The 21,663-nt window shown below is 40.6% G+C and overlaps 1 protein-coding gene across 1 annotated transcript in view; it reads left to right on the top strand.

The window, feature by feature from the left end:
- GPC5 (glypican 5) overlaps positions 1-21,663 on the top strand; it is an 827,733-nt gene that overhangs the window by 159,950 nt on the left and 646,120 nt on the right.

Genomic DNA, 21,663 nt, shown 5'->3' with positions numbered 1-21,663 from the left:
TTTAAGAGGCAGAGGACATGAATTCTGTTGAAATTGGCTCATTAATATTTATTTATTTTATCTTCAGAGTGACTCATGAACCATTTCAAATTTTGATAAGCAATTAATGCATCAGTGATTCTAACAGACACAGAAAATATGATTATGAGCCAGAAAATAATGGCTTACTTAGGCACGCAGCAGTGTCTGCAGTTTTAAAAGTGAATTTCATCACAGTAAGTATTTTTATGAGTTTTAAAGAAGGAGACAGAGAAAAAAAAATCTTTAAATGTTTGGAAGTATGATATATGCATATGCAAATGTTAATATGAGAATCAAGAGAGTATCCTGCTTAGTGATACATGTATTTGTACAGCTCTTTATCTAATCATGTGTATGTTTGTGTAAATAACTATATGTAAAGGATTTTTTTCTAACATGTTGCATGGATGTCTATATTTAAATCTAATGTATATTACTACTTTAAGCTCTGCGTGGTGTGGAAAGACCACTAATACCTATATAACATAGCTTCTTTTTACAAAACTCTTCTTTTCCAGTAATTTACACCTTGCTCCCGTTTCTACTTGGGTCAGCAGAGCAGTGCCACGCTGTCTCCAGCTGGAATTTTTGTTTCCCTTTGTTCTTCCTGTTTCAAATTCACACCTTTAATTCCTGCCTCCCGCAGCTCCACTGGCGGACAAGTAAGTGCAGCATCCGTTCATCATCTCCATACCTGGACGTTATTCTATGCTATTCTGCAGAATCTAGTGGAGTTGTGTGGGTTGTGCAACTATTGGCATATATATATATGTTCACATGTATATATGTTGACATATATTTAATGATAATTCTGTTCTGTGTTCCTGAAGTCTATGTATGTCCATTTATGTACTGTTTATGCTCAGTGCATAGTGGATCCTATGCTTTTTAGCTGGTAGGAGTTGGAACAGAAATTTTTTAGCAGACTTACGTGTGTATGCTCATGCAGGTACAACGTAATAGAGGTTTAAGAGAGCTGCACCATACAAAACAAGAACAGTATTCATTATTAAGATAATCTGAAAAAGATGATATGTAGTTCTTAAGCACTGGATAACAGGTAAAAATGCTTATTGCTACAAAGGACCTTGTAGATTCATCCTGTGCTTCTCTTTGTGCTCAGCCTGAGTTGCCCCATGCCGGTCACTGAGCTTGCATATAGCCAGGGAAGTCCCCATTGAGGCTAATGAATGCACAAGAACTTTGTAACACATTTAAGCCCCATTTAAGGAAAAACAAACAAACAAAAAGCCTATGGAAACTTGTTTACAAGTTGTAATAAATTGTTTCATGTTACCTCCATTCTATTATGCTAGCCACTGTCAATGTTAAGAGAGAAGCACAAAGATGTTAGCAAGATTTACAAAGTTTTGGTGTGGTTGCATCCTACAATCCCCAGAAAAAGAGCGTGTTTCTGTTCCCTTTCTGCGTGGGTTAATGGCACGGCCCCATGCCATGGAAGGGCAAGTTCCTGTGTCGCTCACAGTGTGGTTCAACGGCAGTTTAAGCCAGTCTCACCATGGGTTGCCCAAGTCCTGCTCTGGCACCGTCCTCAGCTGTGTGTTTCCACCCTTTTCCCTGTGTGCGTGCTGCTTCGGCAGCTGAGTGTCAAGCTGGTTGAGGGAGCTGTCTGTAAGAGAGAGTCTCTCTTAGCCGTGGTATTGTTTCGGTGTGTGGAGACTTGTGCTGTCATGCGCTGGGTAACGCAGCAGCTGAGAGGTCCGTCAGAGCGGAACAGAGGACCTGAGAGGAGGTGAAATGGGTCCGAGGCAAGAGCTGAAGGAATGGGGGAAAGGAACAGGACAGAAGAGAAGGAGAGAACTTACAAAGCTTTATAATGAAATCTTTCCTCCATACTTTACATTAAACTGTTGTTCTTGATTCCCAAAAGATCAACGGTGTTTGGGATTCCTGTTGAATGAAAGAGATGAAAAGGAATATTGATCAGTTGTTCATTGTGTATTCTGGGCACTGATGATTTGGGGATCCGAAGGAAAATGAAGTATGTGACCATGATATGAAAAGCTATATATGCATATAAAAATGTGGGAATCAGAAGCACAACAGAAAAAATTAAAATCACACAGACAAATTCTGGCATTTCCTAATTTTGAAAGTGAGGAATTTGTGCTATGTGTTTGGTATCTTTGTATGTAATATAAGCCTACAAAAATTTGGAATGGGATTTTCAAAAGCACTATGTCTTCACTGTGTTCTAACTGATGTGGACTTTCACCGGATCAGTTTTCCAAACAGTTGGAGATAATGAAAATGTCAAAATTCTGGAAGTTCTCAAGTCCTTTCACTGATCTTAGACTAATCCTGAAAGAAGATCTAAGTTATCCATCTTCTAAAAAATATGCATAATTATACTGTATTAAAAGAGGCTTTTGTGTTGCTTTTCTAAAATCTGTCGTTAATACTAGGAAAAAAGCAAGATCTTTCTTGTGTCATAGAATGCTAGCAGGAAGAAGAATTTAATAGACTGTATTTAGAGCTTTATTTCCTTATTGATTATTTTTGCTTGAAATGACTAGCTATAAACACTTAAACAGTCAGAACTGCTGTCATACAGTGATGTTTTAAATTTAATATTCCCATGAAGAGACATATTCACAAACATTATAAATAGAATATTTGTGGTTTTTTTCTATTCCTTCTAGGATCTGTTTTATGTAGCTACCTTTTATTGGGGTCTCTCTAGTGAAAAGTCACACAGCCTTATTCCATGCCATTCCAGAAAATGGAAGTGCTGTAGAAGTGCACTAAACCAATTAATTGTTTAGATTTAAAAAAGGAATGGAAAGGTGATGAAAAACATCTTTTGAGAATCCCAAATACATACAAAACATACACCTGCAAGCTGTAGTGTAATTGCAGTTTTTATTTTTGGAAAGGAGGAAGCTTGGTTGTCAACAAAAGACCAGATTAACAGCATTTCTAATTGTGGGAAGTGCTGTGCCTGGGTATTTGGTAACTTTCATAGCTTTACAGGTTAAGGCACTTAAAGAGATGCAAGGGATGAGCATCCTTTGAAGTAGCTATCCTGTGAACCCACTTCCTTAGTATCTAAAATCTAATTTATTTATTTACATGATTATATGCCTATAAAAACAACAGCTTTATGCCTACTGCTTCATAGCTACTGCATTTTGGTTGCTTGCTTAGAGTGCATTAGTCAATCCTGTGAAGTAAGTTAACAAGCTATTTGAACTTATATTAAAAAAAAATTAATTTTGTCACTATTTTTAAGGAATTTCAATATTAGAAAATGCCTGTTACAAACCCTTTATATAAATCAGGTCATGGAAGAGATCTGAAATTCATCACTTTAAAGTTGCAGCTATCACAGAGAGCTGTACTCAGCACACCTGAAATGGACTTCTGTCTCTATTCTATATGCATATAAAAATACACAGTACAGTGTTAACCAAAAATGGTTATTGATTTGATAACAATCAGAGATATAATTACAGTATTTTTCTGTAAGGGAAATATTAGGCTGTACTTCCAAGCATTATTTATAATGTCCACCCCTGATTTTGCTTGAAAAACTTATGAGTTATCCAGCTAATAAAAATTCAGGAAAACAGAAGAATGGGAGAAAAAAATAAGCATTTCCATTAAAACTGGAAATTCAGGAAAATAGAGTAAAGGAGGAAAATAAGAAACATTTCCCCTGGAACAATTCAGCCTGTCTAAACAATGTCATACGAATGTCTTCTAACGTTATTTCCATGTGTTGCAGTCCACCCAACAACATGTACACAGAAGGGACATACATTCATTATGAAATGTAGTGACTATTTTACCACTAGCTTATCTTATTTTGCCTCATTACTGGAGGAACCTTTAATCATTTTTTGTTTTTGAGGACTATGAATGCTGCGTACCTTTTAGCAAAATGGGTAGTGGCTTTAACCTTAATTTTGCTTCTTTGGATTTTGTATTCTTGCTTCATAGTCTTAGCATTATTCACATGACTCTGACTTTTGGACTTTGAAACTTTTAAAAGGAAATAATGGATGTTTACTCTTACCACATTAGTTTTCTCATTACTTCAACCTAAAACAATACATTCAAGATGTTGTTATTTTTAAAATAAATATTAAAACAATATTTTACAAAAGGGGAGATTCAGACTTGATATTAGGAAGCATTTCTTTACCAAGAGGGTGGTCAAACACTGGAACAGGTTTCCTAGAGAGGTGGTCCATGCCCCAAGCCTGTCAGTGTTTAAGAGGCATTTGGACAATGCCCTTAATAACATGCTTTAACTTCTGGTCAGAGCTGAAGCGTTCAGGCAGTTGGACTAGATGATCGTAGGTCCCTTCCAACTGAAATATTCTATTCCATTCTGTTCTATTCTATTCTATTCTATTCTAAATGTTTTTGTGAAATGGCATAGACTGAAAATCAAAACCCTGGTTAAAAAGAAACAAAAGCTCTACGCGTAAGAAGAACTAATTATGTGAAAACATAATTTCACAGCCTAATGTACTGTATATACTAGAGTAAAACTGGCAATTGTTATAGAAAAGCCTAGTAACTTTTTATTTTACAAATTAAGCAGTTTACACAGCATTGTATAATTTATGACTGCTTTGGTTTATTATCCATATTGTTTATATTTAAGCTGCACAGTAAATTTCTCTATTGCAGACATTCTAGGTATACTTCATCTGATTGGATATAGCTAAGTTTAGACGAATATCTAGCTGGCTCTTCCAGATAGCTGACTGCATTTGTCTGTCTCCCTTCATAAGAGCCCTGTTTAACACAAGGCTCCAGGTGCACATGGCATGGGCAGAAAAGAGAAGCACTGTCAGTGCTGCAGGCAGAGTTTTGTGCCTTAGGATGGCCCCAGTATGGACGGCTGACCTAGCCCTGCTAGCTCCTCCCAAACTTTGGTCCTATTGCCACTAGCAGTCAGGAAAGCAGCAGGGAGACAGGCTGATTAACAGTGCCTTTACTTTTGGCATCAAACAGCCAAACCACTCTGTGTATGTGTAAGTACGGATGTATGCCCATGTCGTGTGTATGGTCAATTACTGGCTTGCAGTTTCTCACTAGGAAAGAAAAGGATGATTATCTCTGTAATAAGATGCAGAGGGATGGGGAGAAAGGGAGTGTGAGTAAGAGTGAGGGAAGTGGATTGGGGTCCTGGGTAAGATGTGCAGGTCCCCCACACTCTTATCGACCCTCTACTCTTCACAGCCTTAGGTTACAACAGTGGCACAGGAGCCAGGGCACTGCCAGGTTTCACTGTCAACGACATCCCATAGCTTATCAAGAACGCAGTGTACAGTGCAGGTGGTTGTAGCTGTTTTTAAGCACCTCACTGACATCAACCAAGCAGAATCCGTCACTGGCAAGAAGTCTCTGTCCCCACAGGGGAGGGCAGGAAGGCTGGGCAGTTGGTAACAGGAGGTCAGCAGAGTACCCAGCACCAGGATCCCACTGCCAGGCCAGAGCACACTGCTTCCCTGGGGGGATGATGTAGACACTGCTCATTTTCAGAGAAGAGCCCCCACCAAGGACAGACCACAGTCTCCTAGGGCAGAGACCACCTGTGACGTGAAAGATACAGTAGCTCAGATGTGTTGCATCTTCTTCTTTAGCTGTTCCTCTCATTTTTGAGATTATATGTGATACAGACTACTTCTTCACTTGGCTTTTGACCTGTCTCTCCACCTGTGCTGTTTCCTTTAAAAGCAGACACCTGTTTGTTTTCATGCCTTGTTTCCATGGCAAAGTGAGTGACACTGTTCTCTTGTCATCCAGCATACCAGCTCTTGAGTAGCATTCTGCTGCTGCTGCCAGGGCTCTGCTACAGGATCTGTTAGGACTGCAAGGGACAAATGTCCTTGGTGAGCCTGTCCCTGTTCACCCTTTCTTACTCATTCTGCCTGGGCTGTTTTCACCTTCTTCCTCTAGGCATAATGCTTCCTTTTCTTGCTGGAAACAAGTGTGCAGAATGCTGTAAGCACTGAAAATGTCATTGATGCTTTCCAGAGCATTTTTCAGGGCACTGCCAGACTGATGCAGCCAGTGTCATTCTGTTTTGGGGATGTCAAAAGCCTTCATTTCTATGGTGATGGGGGGGCAAGGTCATAGTTTCATTTTTCAATGGGCAAAGAGGGTGAAAAATCTCAGCTGGAGGGAATACAACACTACAGGCTTGGGGAAGAGTGGCTGGAAAGCTGCCCGGCGGAAAAGGACCTGGGGGTGCTGGTCAATGGCCGGCTGGATATGAGCCAGCAGTGTGCCCAGGTGGCCAAGAAGGCGAACAGCATCCTGGCCTGTATCAGAAACAGCGTGGCCAGCAAAAGCAGGGAAGCAATCGTCCCCCTGTACTGGGCACTGGTGAGGCCGCACCTCGAGTCCTGTGTTTGGTTTTGGGCCCCTCACTCCAGGAAAGACATTGAGGTGCTGGAGCGTGTCCAGAGAAGGGCAACGAAGCTGGTGAAGGGTCTGGAGAACAAGTCCTATGAGGAGCGGCTGAGGGAACTGGGATGTTTAGCCTGGAGAAAAGGAGGCTGAGGGGAGGCCTTATCACTCTCTACAACTACCTGAAAGGAGGTTGTAGCGAGGTGGGTGTTGGTCTCTTCTCCCAAGTAACAAGCGTTAGGACGAGATGAAATGGCCTCAAGTTGTGCCAGGGGAGGTTGAGATTGGATATTAGGAAAAATTTCTTTACTGAAAGGGTTGTCAGGTATTGGAACAGTCTGCCCAGGGAAGTGGTTGAGTCACCATCCCTGGAGGTATTTAAAAGATGTGTGGATGTGGCACTTAGGGACATGGTTTAGTGGTGGACTTGGCAGCGTTAGGTTAATGGTTGGACTTGATGATCTTAAAGGTCTTTTCCAATCTCAACGATTCTATGATTGTATGAATAGGTGGAGTCTCCTATGGGAAGACTTTCTGCAAAAACAGGGGGAAAACATGAGAGGAGTTGTGGATAGAAGACACTGTCCTGCTGATGGTAATCAAGATAAGTGTGCTGCCTGTCAATCTTTTCTTGCTTCAGATGTTGATTTGGAAGAGACACACATCATGGGGGAATTATAACCACCCTGGTATCAGCTGGAAGAATAGCACAGCAGTGAACAAGCAATCTAGGAGATTTCTGGAGTGCATTGGCAACAACTTCCTGGCATAGGTGCTAACAAAGAAGGGCGCTCTGCTGGACTTGATACGCACAAACAAGGAGGAATGTGTCAGGGATGTGAAAGTCAGGAGCAGCCTTGAGATCCTAAGAGTTCAATATCCTAAGAGGAGAATGCAGTGCAAAAAGGAGGACCACACCCCTGGATTTCAGAAGACTGGATTTCAGAAGACCAGATTTCAACCTCTTCAGAGATCTGCTTGGAAGAATCCTGTGGGGTATGGCCACGGAGAGTAGAGGGATCCAGGAGAGCTGGTGGATATTCAAGGATCACCTCCTCCAAGCTCAAGAGAGCTCTATCCTGACAAGTAGGAAATCAAGCAGAGGCATCAGGAGTCCTGCATGGTATAAAGCAAAGAGCTCTTGACTGAATTTATAAAAAGGGAGTGTTTTAAGCTGTGGAAGCAGGGGCAGATGACCCAAGAGCAGTATAGAGTTGGTGTCCAATATTGTAGGGATAGGGTTAGAAAAGCCAAGGCTGACCTGGAGTTGAATCTGGCAAGTGATGGGAAAAGCAGCAAGAAAGAATTCTACAAGTACATAAACAGCAAAAGTAAGACAAGGGAAAATGTGTGCCTGCTGCTGAATGGGGCACGGGAACTGGTGACACAGGATACAGAAAAGGCTGAGGTATTCAATGCCTTCTTTGCCCTAGTCTTTACTAGGAAGACTGGCCTTCAGAAATTAAGGATCCAGAGACCAGGGGGAAGGTCTGGATCAATGAAGACTTACATTCAGTGGAGAACAAGGTTAGGGCACTAATCTTAGAGCACTTAAACAAACTGGACACACATAAGTTCATGGGGCCTAACAAGTAGCACCCAGAAGTGCTGAGGCAGCTGGCTGATGTCATTATGAGGCCACGCTCAATTATCTTTGAATGGTCTTGGCAACTGGGAGAGGTTCCTGAAGACTGGAAGAAAGCAAATGTCTCCCCTATCTTCAAAAAGACTAAGAAGGAGGATCCAGGAAACTACAGGTCAGTCAGCCTCACCTCGATCCCTGGAAAGGTGGTGGAGCTTCCAAACAGATGGACAAGAAGATGATTGAGAGTAATCAGAATGGATTTACAAAGGGGAAACCATGCTTAACCAACTTGATATCCTTGATAGGACAGCCAACTTGATAGGATATGGGTAGAGCAATGGATGATGTTTACCTTGACTTTACTAAAGCCTGTGAGAGTTTGTGCTGACAAAGTGCATGGTGGGGAAGACCGAAAACTGGATGAGTGGCTGGGCCCAGAGGATTGTGATCAGTGGCACAAAATACAGTTGGAGGCAAGTCACTAGTGCTGTACCTCAGGGGCTGATACTGGGGCAAATACTGTTTAATATCTTCATCAATGGCCTGGGTGATGGGACAGAGCGCACCCTCAGCAAGTTAGCAGACAATACAAAACTGGGAGGAGCAGCTGATACACCAAATGGTTGTGCCATTCAGAGGGACCTTGGCAGGCTGAAGAACTGGCCTGAGAGGAATCTCATGAAGTTCAACAAAGGGAGATGAAAAATCCTGCACCTGGGGAGGAATAACCCCATGCACAAGTACGTGCTGGGGGCTGATTGACTGGAAAGCAGCTTTGGAAGAAAGGACTTGGGCATCCTGGTGGACACCGAGTTGAACGTGAGAAATGCCCCTGCACACCAAAGAAGGCCAACAGCCTCCTGGGCTGCATTAGGCAGGGTGTTACCAGCAGTCTGAGGGAGGTGATCCTATCCTGCTCAGCATCTGGAGTGCTGTGTCCAGTTCTGGGCTCCCCAGTATGAGAAAGATATGGACTGACTGAAGTGAGTCCAGCCACAAAGATGATTATGGGACTGGAGCATCTCTCATATAAGGAGAGGCTGACAGACCTGGGACTGTTCAGCCTGGAGAAGAGACTCGGGGAATCTCATTAATGTGAATAAACACCTGACAGGAGACAACGAAGAGGAAGGAGCCAAGCTCTTTTCAGTGGTGCCCACTGACAGGACAAGAGGCAATGGGCAGAAATTAAAAACCATGAAATCCCATGGAGCAGGTTGCCCAGAGAGGTGGTGGAGTTTCCATCCTTGGAAATATGCAAAAACCAACGAGACATGAAGCTGGACAACCAACTGTAGCTGACCCTGTTTGAATAGGGATATTGGATTATATGGCCTCAAGAAGTCGCTCCCAACTTAAAACAATTCTGTGAATCTGTGAAATTACTTAGAAGGTGGGTGCATCAGGGGAATATTCTTGCCAAGGAGCCAGCCATCTTTGAATGGGTAGCTGTGGTGGGATAGGACCCACATATGGGCATCATGGACAAGGCAGGAACCTATCATGTTCATTGTGTTCTTCTTCTAGTGCAGGATGTGGGCACTGGCTTCATCTCATGGCTGATGAACGTTGCCATGCAAGGTATTCACTACCATGGTATGCTGTTAAAACTGAACCTGCACAAGACAGTGCTCATTGTCTATTTCACAGATCTTTGGTCAAAGCAAAAGTGAAGGAATTGCTCCTTATACAATCTCAGAGCCTCAGTGAAATTCGCCAGGACAGGATGATAAAAATTGAGGCCAACAGAGTGATAGCCCAAAGGTTCTCAAAGGAGTTGGTCACAAAGCTGGATATCAATAATAGGTACTTTTGTTCTCAAGAGAAGTGGAGGTATTGATGATAAACTGTGGAGGGAAAATGAGACTTGGTTTAGAGATTGCATAGATACTACTTAAATTTGGTGTTGTGGGAAAATTAATTACATTGTTCCTATCACCAAACTATCTAACTGGACTCAGCCTTGTACTCCTTTAACTTTCAGCAAGTGTGTATTCCCATTACTAATTTTTAAAAGACATACCCCAAGTGAGCAACATGCCATATAGTTCTTTCATACTTTTGTAAAAAAAAGTAAAAAATTAAATACATAATTTTCAGCAAAGCAGACTTTGGAATAAAATTGTGGATTTCTGCCTGAAGCTTTTGGCATATGTCTCTGCCATCATTACTTTGCTGAATTTATATTACTTGATAAATTGATGAATTTAAATTCCTTCACAAGATGGATATAAACTGATTTGTGGAAACTGCTGAACCGTAATTGGATTTAAAGTCCTCGTCTTATACATGTCTGTATTCTAGTATCATTGTGTTCTAAAGGAAGGTTTGATAGCTAACCTAACATAGCACACAGTTGAACACTATCACCTTCCATTTCTCTCCATTCACAGATATGCATCCAGCTGTAGCTGTGAAAAACTGTGGTGCTTGTATAATAAAGTATGGCATATTTTCATACATCAGTCATATTTTTTTTTAATGTAGCATGGAGTAAGTGTACTGCAGTCATGACCTCCATCTAATTCAGATTCCTGTAGCGTTATATTTGACTTCACCATTGTTTCAGAGTGGAAAAGCTCCTTGCTGCTGTCAAAAGGTTTTCTTCTGAGGCTAAACTGGGCTTTTTTCATCAGAAAAGAGAACGGAGAACTTTGAAAACAAAGCAAAAATCAACAAAGCAAGTGTTTATGGCTTGTTTGTAACTAATGAAAAGTTGTTTTTATTAAATAGTAGGCTTTCTTCCTACCTAAACATACCTAGTGGTTTGACAGCTCTTACCATATTTTCTGGTTTGATCCATCCTTGCTATGTATGTTACTGAGATCTGAAGTATTACTCTTATTTCTGTAGTCTTGTCCTCTATACCACACACTATATACTAGCGCTATAAATGCCCATGCCGTTTTACAGATTTTGTAACTAAAATCGGTGTTTTCCAAATAACAACAAAATCTCTGCTACAATATTTAACACAAAAATAGTGGTAACCACATCCCAGAGCATCACTTGTATGTTGGAATGACTCCTTGTTGTAAGCTCCGTGCTGCAGAATTCTGCTCAAAATCGGTGTCCTTTTCCAGTGCAATTGGTCTGCTTGCTTCTAATGTGTAGAAAAAGGGCTTCAAATTGTGCATAGAGTATTAGCAAAGGCAGTAATAACATCCGTAGGTATGCACACATTTTGGAAAAATGTATGTTAGTGTATGATCTACTCCTTTCATTTATCAGGGCATTACTTCTCAAGTGCAAATTTGAAAGAAAAAATAAAATCGATAAACATTGCTGGCATACACTTGCTAATATTCTGTCAGTGTCTTTATTTTAAGGTTTATGATACACTGGCAGGTGTGTGCCAAACACTGGAAGCACTCATTTCTCTCAAGAGCTTCTTAAATATAAAGCAGAACATGAAGCCATGAAATCATGTCTGTCTAAATAAAGTCAATTGCTACATTCCTCAGCTTCTCAGCATCTGAGTATATGGTGGCACAGCTTTTGGTACGTATTTCAAGATACATCATTTTCAGTTCCTGTTCTTTCGGCCAATTTTCCTTTCATTTATGGAAATGAGAGCGGGCATCTTTCTCACCTCTGGTGAGAAGTGGTTCAAATCCGGTGTCAAGTTCGTACCTCACACTTTTCTGAAAAGTGCTTTTTTTCAATTCATTTGCCAAATTTCCCAGGTTCCTCCCCTGCAACTCCCACAGCGGCGTTACTTGTTGTACGGGGTGCGGGTGCCCGGGTGCTGGTGGGGGGGTCTGCAGGAGAGGAGCGGCCGGGGCTGCCCCGTGCCGGACACGGCCGGTTCCAGCCGGCTCCGACCGACCCGCCGCCCGGCACCGCTCAGCCCCGCGGCCAAGGTGGAGGCGCCTCAGGGAAAACGTATTTAAGAAAGCGCAAAAATGATGCACGGCAGTGAGGAGCGAGGAAAAAAAGTGAGAGAACCAGCCCCGCAGACCCCCAGGTGAGTGAAGAAGGAGGAGGAGGAGGCGCCGGAGCAGAGATTCCCCTGCAGCCCGTGGGGAAGGCCGTGGTGAGGCAGGCTGTCCCCTGCAGCCCTTGCAGTAGACCATGGTGGAGCCGATCTGCGCACTGCAGCCCATGGAGAACCTCATGCTGGAGCAGGGGAAAAGCGTGAGGAGGAAGGAGCGGCGGAGACGCAGTGTTACGGACTGGCCACAACCCCCTTCCCTGTCCCCCTCGCTGCACTTGGGGGGCTGAGGGGAGGCAGAGGAGTTGGGAGTGAAGGAATGAAGCTGAGCCTGGGATGAAGGAGGGTGCGAGGGGGAAGGTGTTTTTGGTTTTATCTTTGTTTCTCACCGTTCTACTCTATTTTTAATTGGCAATAAATTAAATTCATCTTCCCCAAGTTGAGGCTGTTTTACCCATGACGGTAATTGGTGAGTGATCTCCTTGTCTTTATCTCGACCCACAAGCTTTTTCATCTTATTTTCTCCCCCTGTCCTGTTGAGGAGGGGGAGTGAGAGAGCGGCTGGGTGGGGGTCTCGCAGCCAGCCAAGGTCCACCCACCACACTTACCAACACACACGCATGGCTTTGGCAAGCAATGCTGAGTAGTGCAGGTTTGCGTAAGGTATGTTCAATATAGACTGCCAAGTAAATATTGTAGGAACATGTCATGGCATGCATTATGCATTCCTGTTTAATGTGTTTAGAGCAAATCCACTTCACAATTTGAAATTACTTGAATCTTTTGTTAAATCTCTCAGTTTGCTGCACTTCCTTCTTAAGATTGAGACCTATTTTATCAGGAATGCGTAGGATGTTTAATGTACCTCCCTTTTTTTCTCTTTTAACAGAAAGTTAGGCAAAATTTGGGCAAAATGCACAGATCCAAAATGGCCTTCCTCTTTCCATTGACTGCATAGGGACTCAGAGTCTGAAAAATGTGGAGTAAGCAGTCTGGGCTGCCATCATGTTCTGGTTTTAGGTGACATGCTAGATGTCTAACTCTGCTTTGGCACCATGGCAGGCTTGTCTGAATGTGTCCACTGGGGAGCTGAACTGAAGGTAAGGAAGGTGCTCCAAGAGGCTGGAAATGCTGCTCCAGATTCTGATTCTTTGTATTTACAGAAGGAGAAGAAAGGAGGCTTTTTACTCCTTCCCCAAAGCCAAGTAAGAGGCATGAATAAGTGTAAAGGAAGAAGTCAACTGAGAGTCCTTTCTGTAGGCTGTGTATGTGTTTTCTTTCTTCTCTGCTCTTCCTTTTTCATTGTGAAACAGAATAACTGTTCACAAAGAGAGCTACTCAGCTGAGCAGACTTCTGGTGTCTCAGTTGGCCCTTAAATCACTACCAACCCTTTGTACTGGAAGCGAAAAACTTTGTGAGGGCAAATTCAGAGATTTTGAAGCAAATGAGTTTTTCAGACTATTTTGGTCCTTGAAATATGAACATGTATAAATGAGTGAGTGTCTTCTACATCACAAAAGATCATCAAAGAAAACTGGTTTGTCCAGGTTCAAATAAGAGGGTGAGGAAACACTGAAACACTTAATATACAGATAAAGGAAGCAAAACCACATATCTCATAAGATGTAGTTTGGAATGTGGGAGAAACACCTAGGTTCTCTGAAATGCTGACTAACTATAGTGGTTTTTTCCGCTCATCTTTTTTTTCAGATAGTTTTTGATTCTTTATTATCATGAAGAGGTGACCCTCCAATTATCTAAAGAGTTGTTGACACTGTCTTATGCTAAATGAAATAATGCATTATGACTGTTACTGTAAGTGTGCATGATTTTACTGACTTACATACTTTTGTTGCAGATCTTACAAAACTGTTCTCCTCTTCACAATTTTGGAACATAAATTGCAGCCTGCCACAAAGTGTAAACACATCGTGCAGATACGCTGACGCAGCCAACTTGTTTTGGTTTCACAGATTCTTCATGTACTGTAAGTTGTAATACGTTTTTTGTTCTAAGTGAGTAACATGCCTGATAAAGGTTATAGAGCCCCATTTCTGCTTTCTTTGACAGTCACATTCCTACTGAATTTCTTTTGGGTTACACAGGTGACCCTGGATAGACTTATACTCAGATTTAAAGAATAATTCTGCTTGTATAGGCATAATGTTAGCCCTCTACGTCAGAGCTGTACTTGCAGGGCACACAGAAGTAAGGAGCAATAAAGTGTATTTTAACCACTAGAGAGCATAGATAAATCAGTCAAACTACACACAGGCAGCTGATCTTTGGAAAGGACTACTGCCAGTTTTATATAATTACTTTTCAGAGGAGAACCACAGAGTGTTTTCACTGAGCATAAATGAAACACCTTGGCATACACTGAAGCAGACTTGGATTGGGAAAGCTGGCAGCCTCTCACAAGAAGCAGTTTTGTTGAACTGCCTTTGAAGAGTTTGAACTGGCAGTGCTGTATTCTGGCTGCAGGGTAGCTTGGCTGAGAACATTAGGATTTCCCCTGACATTAAGCCATTACAAAAAAAAAAAACCATTTCCTTCCCTCCCACCCCCATTCAGAAGGAGAAACTATTTTTACTGCCAGACTTGCTGAGTGTTAGTCCCTCATGAAAGAAGCAGCAGAATTAAAACCATTTAAGGTTTTAGTAATTAAAGAGCAGAAGACACAAATTAAAAGTATATTAAGTAACTCATATTTAATGGGCTACTGGATTTTACTTTACAATCAGAACATGCAAAATTGTGAAGGAAATCAGAGATAATTAAAAACTGACGAGATATGAGAACAGTCTCAAGAACTTGGGCTGGAGCACCGGTTTTGGTAGATGGAGTGGTAGGAGGAGGATACGAGTCTCAGTCACATGAAAGTTGTGGACTGTGGCTCCCAGAATCCAACAGCTTGGACAGCAGTCTTTTCCAAAACCGTATTAAAAAATCGCTGATTATAAAAACCTGGTTTGCAAACTCTTAGCTTTTTTGTCTCTTCCTTGGTCCTCTGTCTTGACCGTAGATTTCCCCAGAAAGGTGTACAGCAGTGGCACTGATGCCACGCCAGTGCCAAACAGAGTGGAATAATTAGTTCAGTTATCTCTAAGCTGTACTATTATTTATATTTCACAGAAAGTGATCTTCCTTTTTTTTTGCAACATGTAATCCTCTCAGTTCTTTCACTTCCAAGTCTATCTCACTTAAAAGATTATAAATACACTTTTCATGTATCACCTGAGCTTTTAATTACAATTTTGAATAAAATTGCTTTGAAATTATAATTATTTGGCAAGTCCATTTAAGATTTGTCTTGCAGGTGATTATAAATTGAGTGTTTACTAATTTGTGCAAGCATTATTCTAAGTATCAGCTTTATTCTGTAATTCTTTAGGCTGTTCTTCACAATGTTTTCCCCTTTCAGGTTGTCTTGGACTTCTCTTGCAAGTTCTGTAAAATGATTAAACCTATGTGTGAAACTTATAAAATAGCCGCTGTAGCTCCAGAGCTTGCTTATTGTTCTGGGTGCCTAAGACATATTGTTAAGAGTTGTGAGGCTACAGTGTAGAAAAAGAGACAACTAGTCACAGATAATGAAGACAAAATTTACAAAGAAAACCAAGGAAATAATACACGATTTCTGCATGATTTTCCTGTGGTGTAAACACTGGTGGTACTCCACCGTACTTTGCTAAGACAGTCTCATTAACGTCTTTTTCCTGTTCTGAAGGAAAAACAGCCTGTTTTACCAAATGCTTGCTCTCCTTGTTTTCAAGAACTTGGATTTTGTTTCAGTAGGGAATACTTGAATCTTCCATGCACACGTGCACGCTCTCACATATCAAAATACACTTTTCTTTGCAACAGAAGTTTGATATCAAATATGCAACTGTTAACAAGCAGCAAACGGTAAAAGCCTGCTTAAGTGCTTGGAAATACTGAAATACTGGTGCTCCCTCTTGTGGCTTAACGAGAAGAAGACAAACCAGTGAAACCAGCGCTAAGTGTGTGGGTATATTGGCTCCTGCAGCAGGAGCTCAGCTGGACACTATTACAGGTTGAAGGAGAAGCTAATCTTACTTTGAGAAATCTTCATTTTCACCTGCTTACATGGTCAGAAAGTGCCAAACCCCTGTGTTGCCTGGTGACAGAGGAGCCATCCTCTCCTGTGTTGCTCGCAGAGGCTGGCTGGCAGGTTGAGGTGCAAAAAAGAGTATGCTGTATTGGTCTTCTTTTTCTCTTTTGTCTGACACACAGCCGCCTTACCTGAAAGTATTACACATCCACTTGCAAGGATTAAATCTGAATCAAGGAAACGTCATAAACATTTAATGCATTGTTTTTCTGGCTGAATATTTTGGGTAGTTTGATTAGTAATCTGTTGCTGGAAATGCTTGTGACTCATCAAGAATCTGTTTCTCGAAGAAAGTATTCGCTTCTGTATTCCTAGAAAAGAAAATAAAATTAACTTAACCACATTTTTTTGGTAACAAATGTATTTTCAGCCCATCCATCCCTGCCATCTCATTTTAGCTTTGTTTTAGTTATTAGACTTCAGCTGTCTGTTTGCTCATGAGTGTTTGAGGGATTTAACTGTAAAAGATGATGGCAAATTTGATAGCTAGAACTGAAAGCCACCAGACTAATCACTAAGTAAAACACGCATTAAATAAAAGCAGTTTTAAATGTCTGCATGGACTATGGCCACACTGATGGCTTACAGGTCTGAGAGACTGTGTCAATCTAGTGAATTGACATGTACCCCATTTACAGGAAATCCTGGATATATATGTATCAGAAAACTTAGTGTTTGCTAAACTTACCAAAACAAGCATGAAACTGTTAAAAGAAAGAGCAATTTTCAGACTCCTGATTCTGGTTCCCGGCTAGAGCTGAGTGTAAGCCCCAGAGGTTTTGTATCCAGAGAAGTGTTTTCTTCCCTGTTGCTCTGTGCACAGCAGTAAGAACAAGTGAAACAGGCTACAGACACACTGCAAGACTCGAAGATGCTCATCTTTTCATTGTATTTCACAACAGCCTATGGCCCAAAGTGGAGCAGAGAGTCTCAGGATTCTTGAGACTTATTTCTGGCACAGCGGCAGTGTTTAAAGATTATGGCATAGCTAATCACCGAGACTTGGCGTACCTAGTTTGAAGTGCACCACAGGACTGTGCCTTCAGTTTGCTTCAGACATTTGATGTAAAATCATTTCAGTGGAAATGCTGAGGTCAGAAAGAACCATTTCTATAGTGGAAAAAAAAAAACCCAAAGAATGTGACTGATTTCTCCTATTAAGCACGTGAACTTAAGAGGACAGTATCCCACCATTATTGGTATGATGCTCACATCATTGTCCAGTCCTGTGTAAACGTAAAGGTTTATGATGCTCCGGTTTTCCAAACTGTAAGTAACCATAAGTAGACATTCTACGGAATTGCACCAAGCAAAATCAAACTGCCATAAAGTTCATGTGTGGCACTAATTGCAATTTAACTGCATGGTTATTACAAGAGCTTTTAATTAACCTAGTCATCATACTGTGGCGTACAAATTGTGTATAATAACAGCATGCTGAGTATAATGACAATAGGTTTGTCTGAACTGTGAAAGTTGGGAGTTTTATAATTTTCTGAGGTTTCTTTTTATGCCCTTAAATATTGTGCAGTATTTAAGAACATTTGACCAAAAGAAAAAAAACCCAACCAACCAACAGAAAAAACCCCTAGTAAGTTGCTGAGGCTTGTCTGTTTTAAAATCTTACAGCAGTCTTCAATTCTTCCTGAAATTCAGTGAGATGTGTAATTCTCTCCTGAATAATATTTTTGGTGATTTTTCAGTCTCACTTTTGTCAGTGTATTTTCAGTCCCCTTTGAGAATAATTTCATACACTCTTTCAGGATTTTGTGTTTGAAGCCAAGAAAAATGCTCAGTTTGTGGAAACATTCAGTGGGAATACCCTTTCAGTGAAACTGGAAGATAGTAAGAGTACCTTCTGGTCAGATATTGCTGGAAAATGGTAATTTGTTAGATCATTAGTTTAGTGAGACCATTCCCCTTCTCTCAAAGTTATGATTCCAGTCTGTGTCTCTCAAGACGGGTGGTGATAGCACTGACCAAATTTTTACCTGGGAGGTTAATTTCGCAGCCCAAAACCTAAACATAAAGAAACAATGTAGCTAATGGAAATAGTTGTAGTCCTTCAGAAAACATGGGAAATACAACAAAGTGGCATTATACTTACACCATGTACTCATTCCTGCAGATGTAAAGAATGCATAAAAAAAGCGCAGAAATTATTATGGAAAATGTATTTATCTGGTTTTTAGACCATCGTCAGCTGTGTCTTCGGCAATGAGATACTGTCGTTTTGATTTTAAATTATTTGGCTCACAGACACAACAGGCACCTGAAGGCAAGATAAGAGTATATGACCTTTTCTTGTGCACAAGTTTACTGAAGAAACCATAGGACAATGAAGACTGGGCCATGCAAAAGTACATTTGGCATGCATATACAGTTAATGCTGGAAACATGACATAAAAGTGACAGCCACTAGTGAACAGTTATCAAAAGACAGATCGGGTTCAGCTGGGTGAGTGATACAAGTGTGATGTACCAAACACAAAAAGAAGAACCAACACCACACAACGCCAGTTGGTCAGTCAGTGGTCCCAGGGTTTAAATATCAGAGATATGAGAAAGGTAACAGAGGTGATGACATCATCACTGTACATGCTGAAGTAGCTCATCCTGCAGAAACTATGTCTGAAGAAGTAAGTGACTTTGCTAAAGATTGGTGAGCTAACTTTCAGCTGTGAGAGCTGTTGCTGTCATTAACTGTGTGATTACTGTCATGCAGTTCTTTGTGGGAATGGCAGAGGTGTATGTGGTGCTGTACAAACTCTTTTTATCATTTAACTAATGCTTTTTTCCAGAATTTTCCAAAAATAGCTTTTGGAAAAAAAAATCAGTTTTTAAAAAGACATTTCAGGTAATGATTGGATTTTTATGGTATTTACATATATAAAGTCTACCCAAGATTAATTTTTTAAGAAAGATTTTGTATTTGAAACTAAGGTTTATTTTTAAATGTATCAGTGAATGCAAATTTCCTGGTATTGCACAATGCATTTCTTGAGACATTCACTCAAAAGAGAATAAACTGAGAGAAAGGTCATTAGACCTTTTTTGAAGCAATTGTATAATACATATAAAACAAATATATGTATTCCAAGACACTATGACTGTAAAAATTGCTGATTTTCTGTATTTGTTCATTTTAGTCAGAGTAAAATATAATGAGATTTTATTGTAAATTCAAGAAATATAGATAGCTGTGGATTCTCCTGCCTTTCTAGTGAAGCTGAATGCATATGTTTTTTCAGTTTACTATACCTGGAGCCAATTTTTTTTGTCTGTCTTTCTTTTTTTCCCTGACCCAAAGGACCGGTACTCATCTGCTTAGGGTCTGTATTGGCCAGTGAATCATCTCCACCATGTTTCTCTTCCCCTCACAGGCTCCCACCCTGCAGTCAGTCTCTGAGAGCGCCTGGACAGCTGGGTTGCCTCTTTCAGATATGCAAGGCACCTAAGACCTACAACAACCTACACACCTAACCCATGCCTGTCATGAGACAGTGCCTCCTTCCCTAACATTTGGATCTGACTCTTGCTGTCTGTTAAACCCTTATTTTTATTCTTGGTAAGACAGAGAGTTGTTGAAGAGTGTATGGCAAGCTGGGACGGAGGCAACCCAAACCATCAGTTGCTTTGTCATAAAAGCTGATCGTAAGTGTAATGCTTCCCATGTCACATCGGTGAGCATAAGAGATCACGAGCAAAGTGAGACAAGTAAAAGGACAAAAGCATTTTTTGTCTCTGGTAGATCTGCTTTATATTGGTGTGGAGTAGCTGATGGGATAGACTGCTGCATAGGCTGGTGAAATGCAGCACTGAAGGAGCAGACTCGCACAAGGATGGATGAAGCCTAGAAAGAGCGTAGAGACTGACGGGGGGGGGAAACGGGAGTCCAGTTAAGCTGATGGAAAGCATGGGATAATGTGCTCTGAAGAAGAGCTAATGGGGAAATAGTGGAAGAAGTGTGAGCGAGGTTTGAAACTGAATTTGAGGACAAGAACAAATGTAGTAAGATGCTGTCCAAGGAGACACTGCCTCTGATAAGAAATGGTGAGGTGAATACTTCAAGACATGTTTAAAGTGTATCCCATTAAGTCCGTTAAAGGACATTAGCCGTATGTCCAGCGACAATTATCTTGCAGGTAAATTCATGCATCTCGTTTGAAGGGGATTCAAACTATAATTTGGATGCCTAAATTAACACATGTGAATTGCAGCCAAAAAGGACTATTCGCTTTCAACTTTACCCTCACTTTCAATTCATACGGTGAATGCTTATTGATATGTAGTAACGATGCCGATTCTTTCTTCTTTTGACTGGCATAAGCCAGTACATTCAATGAGTCTTTCATTATCAACACTTACACCATGCATAACAACAAAGAAACTCATCAAAATTAGATATGTTAATTTTATTTTAGACTTTAAATGTATTTCTTAACTAACACTACAGCAGTTCTTAGTTGGAAAGGTGATCCCTAAGACTTGCACTTTTATCTTTAATATCTGTGATGGTAACTTGAAACGTGACATTTATTTCCTTTCTCTGTTCTTGCATTTGGGGGTATAAAATGCAACAGGAAACAGTAATCCTTGTTGTATAACCTATGCACCCTTTCCTCTGTCTCACGGTAGCATTTTGAGTATGTTTCTGCTTCAGAAATTGGATCCCTGTCTTAGAGCCAACAGTGATCTCCTCTCCCCCTTTTTCTTTTAAAAAAGTTGATTACCTGTTGAAACCGAGTTTTCATAAATCACTTACATTATTAGTTTTTCAGTAGTGCGTGCATGCTAGCTTACACAAGATATGTGCTGTTCAGTCTGCTTAATATGTTGTCTGATGTGATCCCAGCATGCAGTATCTCTTATTTAATATGTATGTAAAAATATGTATGGCCCTAATTATTTTTATTCAGTGACTAAGAAGAATAATGAGCTATGAACATGAATTCATATCCTCTATCATACAAAATGCTCAGTATCACATTTTACAAGGAAGAAAATGGGAGTTCATGTGAATTTGTATCTATTGACATCTAGATCAGAAAGCCAGACCTAAAAAATCCCTTGATATTTTCAACATCTGTGGTCCGAATCATTAAACTTACATCTTGGATCATTAAATTTACATCTTGCAAAGTTGTAATGCAAGTTTCTACCATGCTAACTGTTCACTATATGCTCTGGGTAACTGTGCTGAACATGCCATAATAATTCATCAGCCCTGAAAGAAATCACAAAGTTCAATGCATATTAAAAATGTGATCAGGCTGTATTACAGAAAAAATGGAAATAGGCTGCTGTTCACAACACATCATATTCTCTGGGGTTACTGTTACTGTCTGCATAACAATACACTTTCCTTACAGGAAGAAAAAAGCCACAATCAATAAAATACATGTAATGACTTGCATATACACCTGATATTCCTTTAAAAGGAGTGATTTTGTTTCATTTTTTTCCTACTATAAAATGACTAATTATGTGTTTACTGCATTCATTAGGTATATAGTGTTGAGAAGTATGATAATTAATGATACTCTTCTTAGCTTAATGTCCACAGAACTTTCTTTCTTACTAAAATGGACTTAAAC

This window comes from Aquila chrysaetos, chromosome 14, assembly GCF_900496995.4.
Source record: "Aquila chrysaetos chrysaetos chromosome 14, bAquChr1.4, whole genome shotgun sequence".
Lineage (NCBI taxonomy): Eukaryota > Metazoa > Chordata > Aves > Accipitriformes > Accipitridae > Aquila > Aquila chrysaetos.
This window is presented reverse-complemented; position numbering and strand designations above follow the sequence as displayed.